This window comes from Aphelocoma coerulescens, chromosome 8 (assembly GCF_041296385.1).
Source record: "Aphelocoma coerulescens isolate FSJ_1873_10779 chromosome 8, UR_Acoe_1.0, whole genome shotgun sequence".
Taxonomy (NCBI): domain Eukaryota; kingdom Metazoa; phylum Chordata; class Aves; order Passeriformes; family Corvidae; genus Aphelocoma; species Aphelocoma coerulescens.
In genome coordinates, this window is record NC_091022.1 from 15993612 (window position 1) to 16009822 (window position 16211).

Here is a 16211-nt window from a genome sequence, read left to right on the forward strand (position 1 = left end):
CTCTGGTAGATGGGGCACTGGACTGAGCACCTTTCCTGAAACACCGGTTTTCATAAAGCACAAACAAGGGCGCTTTGAAATTGGCATCAAGTGTAAGGTGCTGGAGAGAGTAAAACCCAGATGCACCATGTGATTGCCTGTGCTTATCAGATTTCTCTGAAAACACACAATAACTTAGTGAAGTTTTGCCTATCAGTTGCAAGTAGTATTTTCTTTTAATGGCTGTCAGAAATATTTGTGTTAACACTTAATTCTACCTTTACTGAGTGTGATGGTTAATGTGCCTGATTGTGTGTTTCATTTTCAGATTTTCTTTTATTGCTTTTAAATAAGCATTATTACAGTTGGAAAGTTACACCTGCAGGATTAAAAATAATTTATCAAGAAAACCCCACAAATTTAATAATTCAGGAATAATGATCAGATTAATTTATTACATTCTGAGCAAAATCAAGGTGGTTTGTTTATTGCTGCTACTATTCTATTTTACCACCTAATTTGATTGCTGTATTTAAAATGGCTCTTCGTCTTCTATCTGTAGGTATGTGTAAGTCAGAAAAGATGGTGTTAATTCCGGTGTTTTGTTGACTGCGTTTTGAGGGCTTGTTTCATTGCTTGAAAGTAACCAGAAATGTATCACGGTGACCCGTTGTTACTGAAGTGCCTTCAGGAAAGAGAGAGTCTCGCTTTTCCAAGTAAGATTACTTTCCGCACACTGGAAATTACTTTCCGTTCTGGAAGCGTAGCGGCCCCACTGGGCTGGTTGTCGGTTCTGACCGCTCTGGCAGAGCTCGGGCCGAGGGAGCAGGAGCAGAGCCCTGAGGGCGGCGGGCCCGGGAGGAGACGGAGCAGAGCCCTTCTCCCGCTGCCTGAGGGCGGCGGGCCCGGGAGGAGACGGAGCAGAGCCCTTCTCCCGCTGCCTGAGGGCGGCGGGCCCGGGAGGAGACGGAGCAGGGCCCTTCTCCCGCTGCCTGAGGGCGGCGGCGGGCCCGGGAGGAGACGGAGCAGAGCCCTTCTCCTGCTCCGCCTTCTCGCTGGCGGTGAGAAAGCTTCGTGTCGCCGGGCCGAGCGGACGCGATGCCGCTGTCGCCGCCCGCTTCTAGCCTTCCCCAGTCAGCCAGGCACGGCGGGAGGCGGGCCCGGATAACCTCGCTGACGGCAGAAGCGCCAGGCCGGCGGACCGCATACCTGCGGCGGTGAGGTAAGGGACGGGAGAGCGCGGGGGAGAGATTTCCGCCCAAAAGGCGTAGGGGGCGGGGAAAAAATGGAGAGAAAAAGAGAAGACACGACTCCGCCGGGACTCGAACCCGGAACCTTTGAATCCCTTCAACCCTCTAGAAGTCCAATGCGCTATCCATTGCGCCACGGAGCCACCTGTTGGAATCCTCGTACACCGCTTATAGAGCCTGCGCGCACCGTCACGCGTTAGCCCCGAATGCTCCGGCGTTTTTCCTCTCTTTTTCCGATTTTGTTTTCCTTAAACAGTATGAATAGGCTTATTCGTACACGCCGCCACGTAAACGAGTCTCGCGGCAGCCCCCGCGTGCTGCCAGAGCGCTGCCCACGGCCCGGGTGGGGCCCACGGCTTCCTGTGCAGCGCTCGCCACAGGGCTGCGTCCTCGTTTCTTACGGAAGACCGACTTCATCAGTGATCAGTATGAAATATTTGTTGTCATCCCACTCTGGCGTTTTCAGTATTGATCCTTATGCTTGAGGGAATATAATTATAATCCACAATTGCCTTGTATTGAGGAACTCTTCCTCCAAACGTCTGTAAATTCTCAGTAGCACCGCCCTTCCCCTGTGGATTCAGAAAGAGAAGATTTTTCCATAAAAGCTGTAATTATAGTCTGAAACAAGTCCGCGATACTATTTTTTTTAACCATGAGTAGGCACATTAGAAACCCCAAGAACCAAGAGTCTGAGGTTATTCTTTCTTTAACCTTCCCACCAGTATATCGCAAGCGGAGCCTGCGGCCTCTCGGCGAGGGGGCGCGGGGCTCCCGGCACCGGCTCCGAGGAGGGCTCCAGGCCGTGAGGCCTGAGCAGTAAAACTTTGTGAGAATCTCATGTTGCACTTTATCATAATTTAAAAGTGCACGTATCCGTAAGAGTGGAGAAATACATGTAAATAAGCACACCCTAAAATCTGAGGAACCAGGAAGCTAATCATACCGATGTAAAATAAACTAACTCGGATACACAATGCCCGAGGCATTGCATCCAGGGCTGAGATACCGCATGTAATGAATAACCGAGGTGACTCAGGCACTCCGGCAGTGTGTCCTGCGATTCCCGGGAAGCCAGCTGGTGTGCCTGCGGCCGACAGTAAGCCAGAGCTCTTGAGCTGGCTTATGACTGAATAACTCCTGCACTGCTGCCCAGCAAAGGAGGTTGCTGGAAGGTTTCAGTAGTTACAGCGAGTACCAAACTGGAGGTACATCCCCCACACTAACCGACTGCAAACAAACCAAGAATCACTAAGTTACACTAAGTACAAGATTCAGAACAGGTCTGCTCGAATTTGCAAGCTCTGGGTCCTGCCACAATTGTTCTGTTATGGACAGAACTCTTCATAGTGCACCAGGTAAAGGAATGCAAAGTCTGGGAGGTTTGACTCCTCAAAGCCCTGTACTGTATAAAAGAAACAGAAATCTTATTTTTAAGAACTGAGTTGATCTTCTGAATAATAAGCTTCAGTTTTTGTTTGTGCAATTCAAATAAACCACTACTAGGTAACTAAGAATCACTGTAAACATCTTGTAGTTTGTGGATGCCTGGGCACGTTTATTGTGGGGTGCAGTGAGTGTTGGTGTGATCTGGTAGTGTGGCACCTTTGGACAGCACGGCACTAAGTGGCTGCAGATGGTGAAGAACCAGAGAAGCATCATTGGTTTTTGTCACAAGGCTGGTTCTGAGACTGTAAGAGTGAAGAATGGTGACGCTCATATGATTGTTACTTCCTCTCATGTTTTCATTTTGGTTTGTTGGTTTATAAAGGTAGATAAGTCATCTGCTGGTTCCATTCCTGCAGGAGGACTGACTGGGGAAACGTTTGGAATTTTTCCAGAAACGTTTCAAAATACTCAAGTAATTTTGCTTTTTTACTCTGTAAATGTAGTCCCGGTGTAAAGTCCACCTTTGCGTTTGGACAGCAGATGGAGCTACTGCATGAGAAACAGGGCAGCTCTCGGGTCACGAACTTGCAAAATGTGGTCATAGGCAAAAACGGCGGATCTGATTAACCTTTGCTGGCGCCTGGACCCGGATCAGTCCTTTGGACTTTCCCCCTTCTGGGACTGTCTGAAGTCCACTTCTGTTGCAAGCTGGCTTTCATTTTAGCTCCTCTTCAACTTTACGTTCTTTTTCAGGGAGCAGAAGTTACTTGGAATAGAGTTGTGCTGGTTTTAGTTACTGGCACTCAGAGAAATTTTGCTGAGCTCAACGAGGTGCCTTTTTGCTAATTTTTAACAGGAGGAGAAACTGAGGTAGGAATACCTTGATACAAGACAGGAAGTGTGTCAATGGCAGGCCAAAAATATAATCATCATATAGAAGTCTCTATTGATTTAAAAAAATCTAGATGTTATTTATGAAATTGAAGTGATATTTGAGAGACTTTTTACAACATGGGTTTCAACATTAACTCCTGTTAATGTACTGTAGTGCTATGTACTGTATATCCAATTACTTTTGGTAAGACTTGAGCTTAAAAATTTATTGAAATAGCAATTTCCATATTTGCAGGGCTGCCATAGATGTTTCTTGGGAGTACCATCACCTTTCTCTAAGAACAAGTGTAATTAATGCACATGTTGAAAGCAAGAGGTCAAAGAAAGCTGTCATGCATAAATTACCTAAACAGGACCCTTACAAAATCTGTACATTTCAGGGGGGATTATTACAACCCTATTGCTCTACTGATTCACGTGTAGTGCAGCAAGAGAAAGCATTCTTCAAACTGTCAGGAAAAAGTGCTGGGATGCACAAGGTCTGAAGATAGTAGAAAGAACTCTTTCGGGGAAGGTTTCTTTTGGTAATTTACAATTTGATTAATTTTTTTCCATCTATTTGTTAACATGAAGATAAATGCTTCACATGGTAGATGCTTCTGCATCTCTGCCTTTTCCTCAGTGAAGGCTGTAATTGCCACGTGACTATCAGGGTATTGGAGAATTTGTTTGTCAGGCTGCCAGCAAGCAGGAAGCTGTTAAGAACCTCTTCCAATTCTCTTATTTATGGTCGTTGTTGAACTAGTGCACGTTCTGTCCTCTCGAGTTTGTTTGGGTAGACAGGAGAAATGCCCAAGGGCAGTGCCTTTGAGGAGTTGGGGAGACTGATCACTTATGCCAAATCATCTTTACAGGGGATTGTAATGTTAATTCTGTGTAGTTCTATTAACAGATCAGGTGCTACAAAGCCATTTACTTTAAGAGTGCCAAACCTAAGCAGTCATATGGCATCTCTCAGAGCACTGCAACAGGGCATTTGGAGAAGTCCCAGCTAGTGCCTCCTGCCAAAAGTGGAGAACATCCAACTTACGGAGAGATGGAAGTCTGTTTCAAGACAATTTCAATGTTTCCTGTTGTTAATTTGATCTGTTGGTTTGGTTTAGTTTTTTTTCAGAAATGCAAAAAATTTGTGTCAAACACCCTTCAAAAATATCCAAAGTGATGCCTTTCACTATATTTAAAAATTCTATTCTTAAAAAGCCCCATTTTGTTTTTCTTAAAAATAATGGTTTTTAAAATAATATTTTCAAAATCTTATACTTTTTTCTCCCTGTGACTTTGCTTAGCAGAGTTATTTGCTTGCTTGGTGGGCCTCCTCTGCTTGGAAGTTTGTTCATGTTCTATAACTTAACACAGTGAGAGTTAGCTAGGAACATCTTTTCAGTGGTGCATTATAGTTCTGCATTTCCCTCATTTTTTATGCTTCTGTATTTCAGAAGCATAATTTTTGTGCATTTCTGCTGCCAAAGGAGAGCCTGTCTATATTGTATGTCTTCTGAAAATGTTTTCCTAGGCTTTTTATTAACATCTCACGTTTCTCATTTCTCAGTTTCTCATGCAGCTGTTTTCAGTGTCCTTTTGCCTACTTTCCTCAAGTTGTATTCTGTGCTAACTATTCCTCTGTAATGCATTTCGAATTAATTTTCTTAACTACACCTACCCTTGATCTTTGACTTCCTTGTGTTAGGATTTCTGTTTATGCTGCAGTTCTCCATTTCCATTTTGTGTGGTTTGACTCTTTTGTTGTTGTTGTTGTTCTTTTTCTTTTCTATTTTTTTTCTTTCCTTTTTTCTAAAAAAATCCTATACATGTTTTCATTCACTTTATTTTTCTGTGAGCATTTGTTCTTATTCGTGTTAGGGTATTTGTAAAAAAAGTTTCTTTGGTATTATGAAATTTTATCTAGTTTCTTTTTATGTTATTTATAATTTGCTGAGCAAAGTGATAAGAAATTTTTGTCTCAAGTTAATTTTCAGATTTATGGGGAATACACATCGGTTTACCCTAAGTGCCAAAGCAGTCTTAAAGACTACATCCTTGAGTTAATAATTATCAAAGACAAAGTTGACAGTGCAAAATTTTGTTCTTGTCTTACATTTTGAAATCTAGGTGTAACCATTGGGGCTTTTATTTATTTAAATTAACACTAGGCCACTGAATATTTACAGTCCAGTTGTTCCTTTGCAGCTTTGCAGGTGACACTGTAACTCAGCTCCTCTTGTGGAGTTCAGGAGAAGAAGCGTATCCGCGGCCTAGTGATTTAATCCTGAACATCTGGATTTTTATTCCAGCTGTGAAACTACTGTACTGGCTGACTGTGGGCAGTCTGATGCTTTTTCCTTTCTGTCAAATATGGACAGCAGTTGTGTTCTTATTCCATGGGGTGTTATGCAAGCCAGTCACCTGCAAGGTAACTTTAAAAATTTGAGATTAAACTTCCTCTGGAAACTCCTTATTATAATCTATTTTGCTTGTCACTTCACATTTCTCAAAAGTGAATGGCAAAAGGTAACAGAACCTACACAGATGACTCAGCTCCTTTTCACCAAGTTTCCCTTCTCCTGTGAAAAGGGTCACTAAACTCTCCTGGGTGACAGAGTTCTCCTGTTCCCTGCTTACTCAGTTGCTTCCTCAGCTCCCTTACTTAGTTCTTCATTTTGTGAGAATGAAACAGTTGTATTGTCCAAGTTATCTTGAGACACTGATTTGTGCTGCCTCTGCAGCACAACATGTTTTTCATTAGAAGCCCAACAGCAAGTATACAGATTTGGGCTCAGGACTTCCAAAATAATGGAGAGGAGTAGGAATGTTTCTCTAGCGTACATACTAAGGTACAATACTTTGAGATTATTAATATATTAATTTTGCTAATCATCAAGTATGCAGGTTAAAAAACAGAATTTGAATGTACAATTAGAAGGTAATGAACCTGAAACAATTAAAGCCCCCTTACCTTCTCCTGCACTGTTTACATTTCTGTCCTCGTCCATGTGCTCTGGGAACGATGTGTGGTGTTTAAGCAGTGGTGCAGTGCAGTCATCTGGTTCAGTGCAGGAATGTTTTGTATGTAGAAACACTGGGTTAACTTCTGCTTTTGATTCATTCTGAATCTGAACTAACAAAACCAAGCAGGGGAGTTTTTTCAAGGTTATATCAATGTTAATAAGAATATAATTTGGCCTGGAGTGCTTCGCTTTCTGTAATGGACAGAGTTGGCATGATGCTCATGTTAACAGAGAAAACTGGTAATTTTTGCCAGCCTTTCTTTTGAAGATGCCCCTAGTTAACAAATCTGGGCCTTAAGTGTTGTCATTACCTTTCTTTCAGAGGAAAAAAAGCTTTTACTCCATATTGAATGATACCTTTTCTGATTGGGATAGAAAGAGAAATGGCTGCAGACTCTTGTCTCTTTGATGAGGGATGTTTGTATCATGGGGTTCACTGCTCTTTTTAAATGTCCCACAGTGTGGCATTAGTACAGTCTGGACTATTTTTCCTGGTAGCTAAAAGTTATTGTGGGGTCACAGTGTCCTATCACTGCTTGGATCATCACTGGATACTCAGTGTGTCCCTAAGGTTGGATGTGTGTAGTCAGTGCCATTCCTGGAAGGATCTTGCCAGGCATGTTCTAAAGGGATGAAAAGCTTTCATTCTTGATTAAATATTGCTTTTCACTCAGTTATGAATACATATGACTGACTCAGTATTCCATCTAATACTGCCTGATGTAATCACGGAAACAGTTCTATTTTAAAATAGTGTCCTTTTGTCCCTCTTGTAATTAATAATATTGCACAGGCTGATAATCTACCCCTGAATTATAAATAGACTCTTCTCCTTCTCCCAACAAGTTTTTACTAAATCTGTTTCAAATGTATGTTGATTTTACTGTACTGGAAATTTTCAGCAGACTTATTCCTCTGTGGACTTTCAAACCAGTAAATGTGGATTGTATTTTAAAGGTTTAATTGTAAATTTACTTTATCTACTTGGATATTCACTTAATGGAACTGGATCAGAATTTATTGATTTTTGTAGCTAAGGTCATTGTGCAATATGAGGTTATGGACCAGATGGCAGAATTCCCAAATTCTAACTCTGGATGTGTCTTGGCCTTGCAGCATGGCAAGGCAAACCATTCACATTTTCTTGTAGGTAAAGTGAGGGTGATATCCAGCTCGTTGTTCTGGAGGATTTTAGCTCAATATTTCTATGGAATTGACAACTCTTTGATCAGTATCCATAGCCTTTTAATTGTTCAAGCACATTTTTCACCTTTCTCACTCTTTTACTCCTATTCTTTTACTCCAGGTGTGAAGGAAGTGTGACTGAGCACCAGACCCTGCACAGGCACAGTTGTGCAGAGAAGATGCTCAGCAGCTCTTGGTTCACACACACAGTGGACAGGGAAGGTCATCAAGCACCTGTACTTCAAAGGAGTTACCTGTGGATTCTCTGTCTCCTTTGAACAAAAAGATGTCACTAACAGGACATCACTGCTGTCTTAGGCCTCTTGTATCCCTGCATGCTATCTGCCAAAAGGGAAATAAATCTTTTCCAATTTCACAAGTTACAGAAACATCAGAGTTACTTCTTGTGAAAATGAGCATTCTCTTATACACGGGTAGAAATCTGATATTATTTTTATAGTAAGAGAAGACCTCAGGGCTTTTTCCTGATATAATTGCTACTAGCATGTAGATCAGAGATGCACAGGAGCTAAGGAGCTAACTGAGGGGAAAGAGCTGTGGCAGGAGGTCAGCAGGCTTAGTACTATCATGAAAAGAGAACAGATCAAGAGAAATCAGATGGAGAGCATTGTTACTTTTGGCAAAAGAAGAGAAGGTTCCTTCTCTGCCTGCAGAAGTGCAATCACAGAACATATGTGGTGCCCTGGGAAAAGATGAGGATGAGCAAGGACCATTGGGGGAGGCATCAGAGCCAGCTGAACCTCAGCCAAACATCAACAAGAAGAGTAAAAGACAGCTGATAGGTATTGGAGATTCCCATCTGTAGGGAATGGAAACATTTATCTGCTACCATGGTGTGATGTTTTGGGATGTTTGCTGAGTGCCAGGATCCAGGATACTGCAGAGAGACTGTCAAGGCTTGTCTGGTCCTCAGACTTCTGTTCCTTGCTGAGTGTCTGCATGGGCACCAAGGACATATCAGGATGGACAGTGAAGCTGTGGGGCTGAGGGGTGAAGGTTAACAGGGCCCAGGTCCTTTTAGTGAGCAGAAGAGGTTTGGATAGGAAAGAGGACATCCTGAGGAAGGGTTATTGTAATCTAAAGAGAAGTGACAATGCAGGGTCAGTGAAGAGGTGTCCTTAAGAGAGGGGAGGATCTCACTCTTCCTGTGTGAAAGCAGCAGAGCTGGGGCCCTGTCCTAAATGCCAGTATGTAAATGCTTGCAGCGTGGAAAAAAAACTGAAGGAATTTGATGTTTGTGCACAGTTGAAAAACTAAGCTGTCATTAGAAATAGCACAACAATTACCTGAAATGTATACTTTAGTTATTACTTTCTAAGTAATTTCTAACCTTTTAAAATTCAATTTTATGATATCAACTGGTTTTATAAAACAAAATATATTGCAGAATTCCACTTGTAGGTAGACTGACTCATGGTTAAGTGACTTGGTCAAATATGTCTGCCAGTCTCTAGCAGAGCCAGGTCAGCTCTGACTTCACTATCTGGAGTTTTACTCCAATCTTCTTGTTCTTATTTTCCATCTATAAAATTGTATAATTAATGTGATTATGTAATGCAGTTAGACTACTATTTTCAGAACTGTAGATCTGCCAAATTTATTGTTAGTTGCAATAGATTATGCTCGTTATTTGACCCAGATTTACCATCTTGTACTGGCCAAGTTAAAATCTGGTTAATTCATATTAAGACTTAATTTACCAGGTGTTGAAGATAATAGATGTATGTAAGGAAAGTGAAAACAGCAAAGTTCATACACCGAGTACATTAAAATTTCCTCTTGAGAATCTTTATTGAAATAACTATGTAAATAGGCAGGTGCATCTTATACTGGTATACTCTAATATAGAATATTAGTTTGATCAGTGCTTCAAGACTGACAAATGTAGAAAAATATATGCTTTGTATCTGTAAACACAGTAAATTTGTTTTGGAAGTAATTTAGATATTGTGTAAGTGAACACCATGTTGCAATCTCACACTTAGTTCAAAAACAGAACACCAAACTTGGATTCTGCACTTTTGTAATCTATCAGTACAACTTCTTCATTTTTTAACAGCCATAGTGGAAGCACATTGAACTAGCAAGTGATTTTTATAGCTAATCCTTGCATAGTCTTTGCTCCATATTCTTCCTTCCAATTTTTGTCTCATAAAACCAGTCATTGAAGTTAATGCAATTTATCACCCAGCAGAAGTTACAGTATGAAGAAACAAAAAGCTGCACATCAAAGGGTCTTCTGTGCAGACAGAGCAGACACAAAGGCTTCTTTGTGATGCATGTGCAGAGTTAGCTCTGCCACTCTAAATCAGCAGTGAATTTTCTTCAATTCTAGCATTGAGGTAAAAGAATGTCCTTTGTTCTTGTAGGGCATTTACTTTTATTTCCAAACTGCTGGCAGGCAGTAAGGATTGACTTAGCAACACAAAAAGTTAGTTTCCTGTGTTCAGAATTGTGATATACTTTTATAGAGGTGTATCTTGGTTTATTCAAATTAGTAATAAGTACCAGTCATTTCTGCAGCGAAGTGAAACAAGTAGCTTCCACAGTCAGTGATATCTGGAAATCATAGGAATCACTGATAAGACCCCTTATTTTTTGCCACATCCTCCATGGAGATAATGTTGATGTTGTTGTTATTGCAATATATGACTGTAGTTAATTTTATAAATATCTTAGTTTGCAATCACTTGGTTTGGAATCTAGGAAAATAGTATGAAAGAGCCAAAAAAAAAGCCACCACAGCTCCCACCCAAAATTACAGAGATTAGGGTAGATATTTACACCCAGACAGAGGGTCAGGGACATTTCAATCAGGTTTCAATACAAGTGGCCTTTATTCCATAAACTTGCTACAAAATTATCACTTGCTTTTGTTAGTGCTGTGATGACAAGATATTTCTTTGTGTGTCTAAAAAAGGGGAATATGGCTTTTTAATTTACCTCCAAGGACTAGTCCTATTCACAGGTAGTTTGGAAGGGAGCACTTTTTGTATTTGGTATTAATTGCTATGTAATTGGTATTAGTTACATAGAGGCCTTGTGCTTTTTGACTGAAAAATTTGCATCTTGTTTGACAGCAAAGCAAGTATCTACTAGAGATTAGTTGTATGTTTTATGTTACTTATAAGAATGAGAAAGAGTGAAATAACATTTGGTGAAAGTGTGAGAAATTGTGTCTCTAGGCAGGCTGGACAAGTAACTTTCACACTGAGTTAAAGTGGAATAATGGAATCTGGTAGAGAAGTTACTTTAGAATCCTTAGAAAATCTGAGAGTGTAAGTGGAAAAAAGAAGGGGCAAAGGGGAAACATAAAGACCTGGACTATGGAGAATGAGAGTAATGTTGATGGTGCTAATAAAACTTTGGTAAGGGGTTGGCTTTGGGTAGAGGCTGTGTTTTCAGGGTCTTCACTCCTGCAGTGCAGAATGTGTTTAGAGTGAGCGTACAGCTAATCCGTGGTAGAACATGATGAAATCAGTCTCCAAAATGTATTACTTTCCTTCTTAATAAAATGAGAAATTCAGATTGTTTTGCTATCTCTGTGCTGGCAAAGCTTGTGTGACACACATCCGATGTGGGAATTTACACATGCAAGCCATATATAGGCTATATATAGTTTAATATACTTACATAAATGGCAGAATCATTCCTTTTTAGCTCATGGATTTTAACACTCCTGATGTGATACCTCTTTTCCTTTGGGTTATATCTAAAAGCAATTTAGTGACCTGTTGATTGGCATCAGGAGATACTGGTTTGTTATGGTCCCAGTAAGGAAGACAGACTATAAAGTATTGCTTAAAATACCATTTGTTGTGGCTAACACTGTAAAAGAAAAGGATGGTGTAGGTAGTTTTATTTCCTTCCAGATGCTGAGTTGGGTAGTATTGAACAGGTCTCAAATTAGAGCTCAGCTCACTGGGCAGATCCTGTCCAGGGAAAGGGCATCTGAGATTTTGGTCTTTTGAGCTCTTACAGGATTTTCTTAAAACAATTCTATTTCTCACGTCTACTGTCAAACAGAAAGCCAGTTCACTTCAGAACTGTTTGTTGCACTTTTAGATAAAGACAAGGACACACAGTCAATGTAATGAGTGACGTGGAGTGAGAGCTACCTGTGGACTCCTCTCCTCCAGCTGGCTGTGTCCTGCAGCCATGGGGAATGTGCTGCACAGCCCGGGCCTGACTGCCATGCTCTGCATCAGCACAGCACTGGCCTGGGCCTCGTAGGACCATCACTGATTCCTCAGTGGATAAAGGGATCTTCTGCCCTGCATCAGTACACCTGTGAGGAGAAATCCCTTGGATAAAGTGCAGCAAAGTGATGCAGTAATACATCCAGGTTTTGAGAACATCAATGTTTTCAGGGCAGATATACAGCCTGTGTGAGTGGGGAGTGATCCTGACTGGAACTTTTAAGTAACTTCCATAACAATATCATCATCATCAGTAATAAAAAAAAATAATAATAACAGTAATAAAAAAAAATAATAATAGTATATATTATTATTATTATAAATGTGATGCCTGGAATAGATAAGTTTATCTCTCCCTGTTAGTCTATTGAACTCTGGACTGGTGGAGGGTGTTTTGAGCTTGTGCATAGTTTTACATTGACATAAATGAATTAATTTGGGGCCCGGGGCGTTGGGGGGTTGGTTTTTCTTCTTTCTTCCAGTTTATATGTAAACTTTTTAAAAATAATTTTTTAGTAAGAAATATTTTTTAGAAGTAGCCTGCAAAACTCTCAGCTGAAAGTAGGAACTTCTTTATTTCCTAATGGCTCATTAGCAAAGAGATGGCACATTTTTTTCACCTAGCAGAAAAGTAAAAATAATAATTAAAATTAAGGTGTGAAAAGGTTTACTCAACACAGCATTCAACTTCTCCTTGATTTACAGGGAAAAGTATCCAACCTCACTGCTCAATTATCGTCACTGTGATTCATCAGCTGCTGTCTCCTGGGCAGGTCTGACTGCTGATTGGGCACGGGACTTCTCAAGGTGTGTCTTTTGTCAAGGTTTTGCATTTTAAGAGCACACAGTAGACCATGAGAGCCTCCTGCTATGGTAAGAACTCTTGTATGTCTATTTATTAATCTGTACAGTCTTACTGTTAAAAATAGGGCTTGGTGGTTAGTAACAAATAATTACGTGTGTTAGCAGATGTTTCCAAACCAACTTTTTGTGGGTTTAAAATCTGGAAAGATTTTACTCTTGGATCTTAATTGTGGCAGTTATTTCTCAGTATGCTAGTAGTGATTTTTGAAATTCTGAATTAAAATAACTCTGAATATAAAATAGCAAGGGATATTGTCAAATCCAAAGAGAATTAGATTAAAATTTTTTTTGTAATATTGTAATACTTTGAGAGAGAAGTGTTTATAAGATTTTACATGGTCTATATTTTTGATAAAAATTGTATGTGTCAACTATTTGCAAGTAATACAAGGAAACTTTCTTCTCATGTTGCATTATGTTCAAGGCAATTATGTTTTCAGAGATATGAATTTATCAATCTAAATTATTTGGAAGATAAAATTAATCTGATTTTAACATATCCTTTCAGTTGACTTTGAAAAAATAAGGGAGAATCCTGAGGAAAAATACAGAAATATATTAGATACATTTTTGTTGTGTAATTGATGGTTTATGTCAAATAAAAAGATGGAATCATTGCTGAGAAAGAGAGAAACAGGGATTAAAAAGGTTTGAAATGTGCTACATAGACAAGTTTGCATATAAATGTCTGATCTAATACTGTAGGAGGATGGCAGAAAAGGCTGAGGAAAACAGCAGCTGTAATACCCAGTCGGTGTAATGTCTGCTTTCCTCCTTTACAGCAGCGCTGCTCAGAGCTCATTTCACATGACTATACTTGTTTCGGCTCCTGGAAAAATGTTGCAGTCATGGCACAAGCACCAACTTCTTTGTGAGGGATGATACAGTGAGCTAGAGTAAAAGGAGGTTTTCATTTTAATGTTACAGTAGTTAAAATTAATTTTAGGATAATACATAACTGAAAACAAAGACCCTTTTAAGGATAAATGATTTAAAGAAATATTTAAGAAGTAACTCTTTCACCAAATTATCAAAACCACAAGGGTTTTCTAGACATTCAGACAGAAGTTTCTTGCTGTTGAATTGCATGGATTGGGTTCTTGTGCTTCTGCATATTTCTTGGTTTTAAAAGATCAATTTTGTGCTTTAGAATAGTAAGATTCTTTGTTTATGTACATCAGGATTGTCTTCACAGTTAGTTATGTTACTAATGTTAGAGTGGATTTTTTCACAGAATTTTAACTCTGAGCACCACCCAACACAAGAGGGTGCCGAAATGCTAGTGAAATAGTGTTATACGCAGAATATACTTTTTCTAAACATGGTTCTTTTGATCTCTCCCAGCCTTTTCTTGTTTGCATATTCACCTCTGTGATACTGTAATATCAGAATACCCTTATTTCTAGGTGTTCTTTTAATGACACCAACGCATTTTTCTCACCAGCAGCTGGCACCATCAAAGAAAGATTTTTCAGTATGCAAATAAACTTGGCTACAACAGCAATTTATATAATCTATATCATGTCCTTGTCTTGCTTATGCTGGCTTTAGTTCTATGTGCAGGGGTCAGAGACTGATTTCTATTTCTATGTGCCACACTATCAGCAAAGGAAGAAGATAGTAAGAACTTTGAAATGCATTAATCATTCATGGACAAGACCCTCATGGTGCAATTAATTTAACCATTCCCTTATTTACGTCATGTTTTTGTCTGGGCTGAAGCTTTTAGGATCCACATGTGTCCTACTCTTCAAGCTCATTTCCTCAAAGTCTTGCAGCCAGTGTGCTGCAACACAAGAGGAACCAAAGAGCAAGTACTATTGAGAGAGGCAGTTGCACTTCATGAGTGTAGAAATTTGATTTCAAGAAATGAGATGTTGTGCCTTTGTTGTTTGGATGACAAAATTATAAGATACTCCTAATTACATAAATTTCGGTGGGTTTTGCTTTCAAAACATAAAGCATGCCATGCCTTACAGTCCCTACTGCTGAATCACCACACTGTATTTCTAGAATTGGGTTTAGTTCATCAACCAGCTGAAGAAAGATACATGTATCTGGCTAAAGAATACTCTCAGACAGTATGTGTCAGATTGGAGTCCAGGAAAATCATTCAGCAGTTTACAATCATTGTAATGGTGGACCAGATTAGTGAATGTCTGCTGTGTGCATCCAGTCAAGTAGTCATAAAAGAGCAAATGCTTCTTTGTGTCTTCCTCTTTGGTCACACACAGTAATAAACTGAGTTCCAACAGTTTAGACTTCTAAGCCTAAACTTCTTGAAAACAACCATTAATTTCATGTCCATAACATTTTCTCTGTGTCCCAGCAGCTGATCACAATCTCCAGTGCCAATGTTGGAACACTCACAGATCTGATTTGTTGCATTGAAGTTACACATCTCAGTGCATTATTGGTTCCTGCAGTAAAGGGCACTTCCAAATTGTGCAAGGATTACGTAATGCTTTGCAGTGGATTATATTATTTGAATTATAATTAGATGCCAGGCTAAGTACCCTTTTTGTCATATAAAAAGGTTTCTGAAAAAAAGGAAAATAATCTAGTCACTGTTGGAGTCTTTTCTGTATATTCTTAATAAAAGGCCTGTCACTTTATTTGATGGAGTAGTGTCTTCAGATTAGTGCTGCTTTCTTAACTGTGTCTAATCTCATTTGATTCAAGCATCATGGAATAATAAAAAAAATCAACGTAGCATAGGTTTGTTTTGAAGTCAGGGGGGTTAGCAAATCAGTAAACATCAGTTCATCATATTTAATTAGCTAACAGGAATTTTCTGAAACCATTAAACAGGATCTTAACAAGCAAATTGGATGTAGGCTTATTAATTTATAGTGAAGTTCTGATGTAGAAACTGAAAACTTTAAATCTGACTCTTCTTTCCTTTATACAGGAATTACAAAACAATTTGTCTATATAGTTTTAGTAGCTCCTTCAATAATGTGAAGCATTTCTTTTAGTCCCCTTCTACCAACTTATGAAGTTGAAAAGATTAATATTTTTCTCCATCTTTGGATCATTTGCAAGAGCATAAACAACTCAGAAATTCCTTTACATATCAATATATCAAATACCAACACATGAACTGTGCAGTGTTAGAGCAGTGACCTTCAACCAAACTCTAAGTCAAGAATTTCTGTTTCCAAGGCTTCTCATTCTTGCTGATTATGTTCCTGGCACAATGTATGGATCTTTTGTGGTGTGTTGTTTGCTGGAGAATGAATGGAGGCCCTCTGGCTCATTTATCCTACTGTCTCACTTGGGATTTGAACTATGTTGCTGGAAAAGAATGTCTAGTGCTCTCACTTTCAACTCTAATCCCCCCATCATTAAGCTTGCTATAGCAGTTCCCTGTTGCATAACTATTTTCTCAGCTATAGAGCCTAGTGATGGTTTTGAAGAGTAGC

At 39.6% G+C, this 16211-nt stretch overlaps 1 protein-coding gene and 1 non-coding gene across 4 annotated transcripts in view; one reads left to right on the forward strand and one right to left on the reverse strand.

Moving 5' to 3' along the window:
• Nucleotides 1-1286: 1286 nt before the first annotated feature.
• On the reverse strand, nucleotides 1287-1372 carry TRNAR-UCU (transfer RNA arginine (anticodon UCU)). The gene is given in 2 exon segments: nucleotides 1287-1322; nucleotides 1336-1372. It is a non-coding gene; the product is annotated as a tRNA-Arg (tRNA).
• A 1454-nt stretch (nucleotides 1373-2826) lies between these two features.
• BCAR3 (BCAR3 adaptor protein, NSP family member) overlaps nucleotides 2827-16211 on the forward strand; it is a 96684-nt gene continuing 83299 nt past the window's right edge. Inside the window, exons 1-3 of one of the 3 annotated variants that reach the window (XM_069022727.1) lie at nucleotides 2827-3488; nucleotides 5700-5922; nucleotides 12628-12795. The gene's annotated coding sequence lies outside the window, so the exon portion shown is untranslated. The remainder of the gene's footprint in view (nucleotides 3489-5699; nucleotides 5923-12627; nucleotides 12796-16211) is intronic. The other 2 variants (XM_069022728.1, XM_069022729.1) reach the window with 2 other exon arrangements.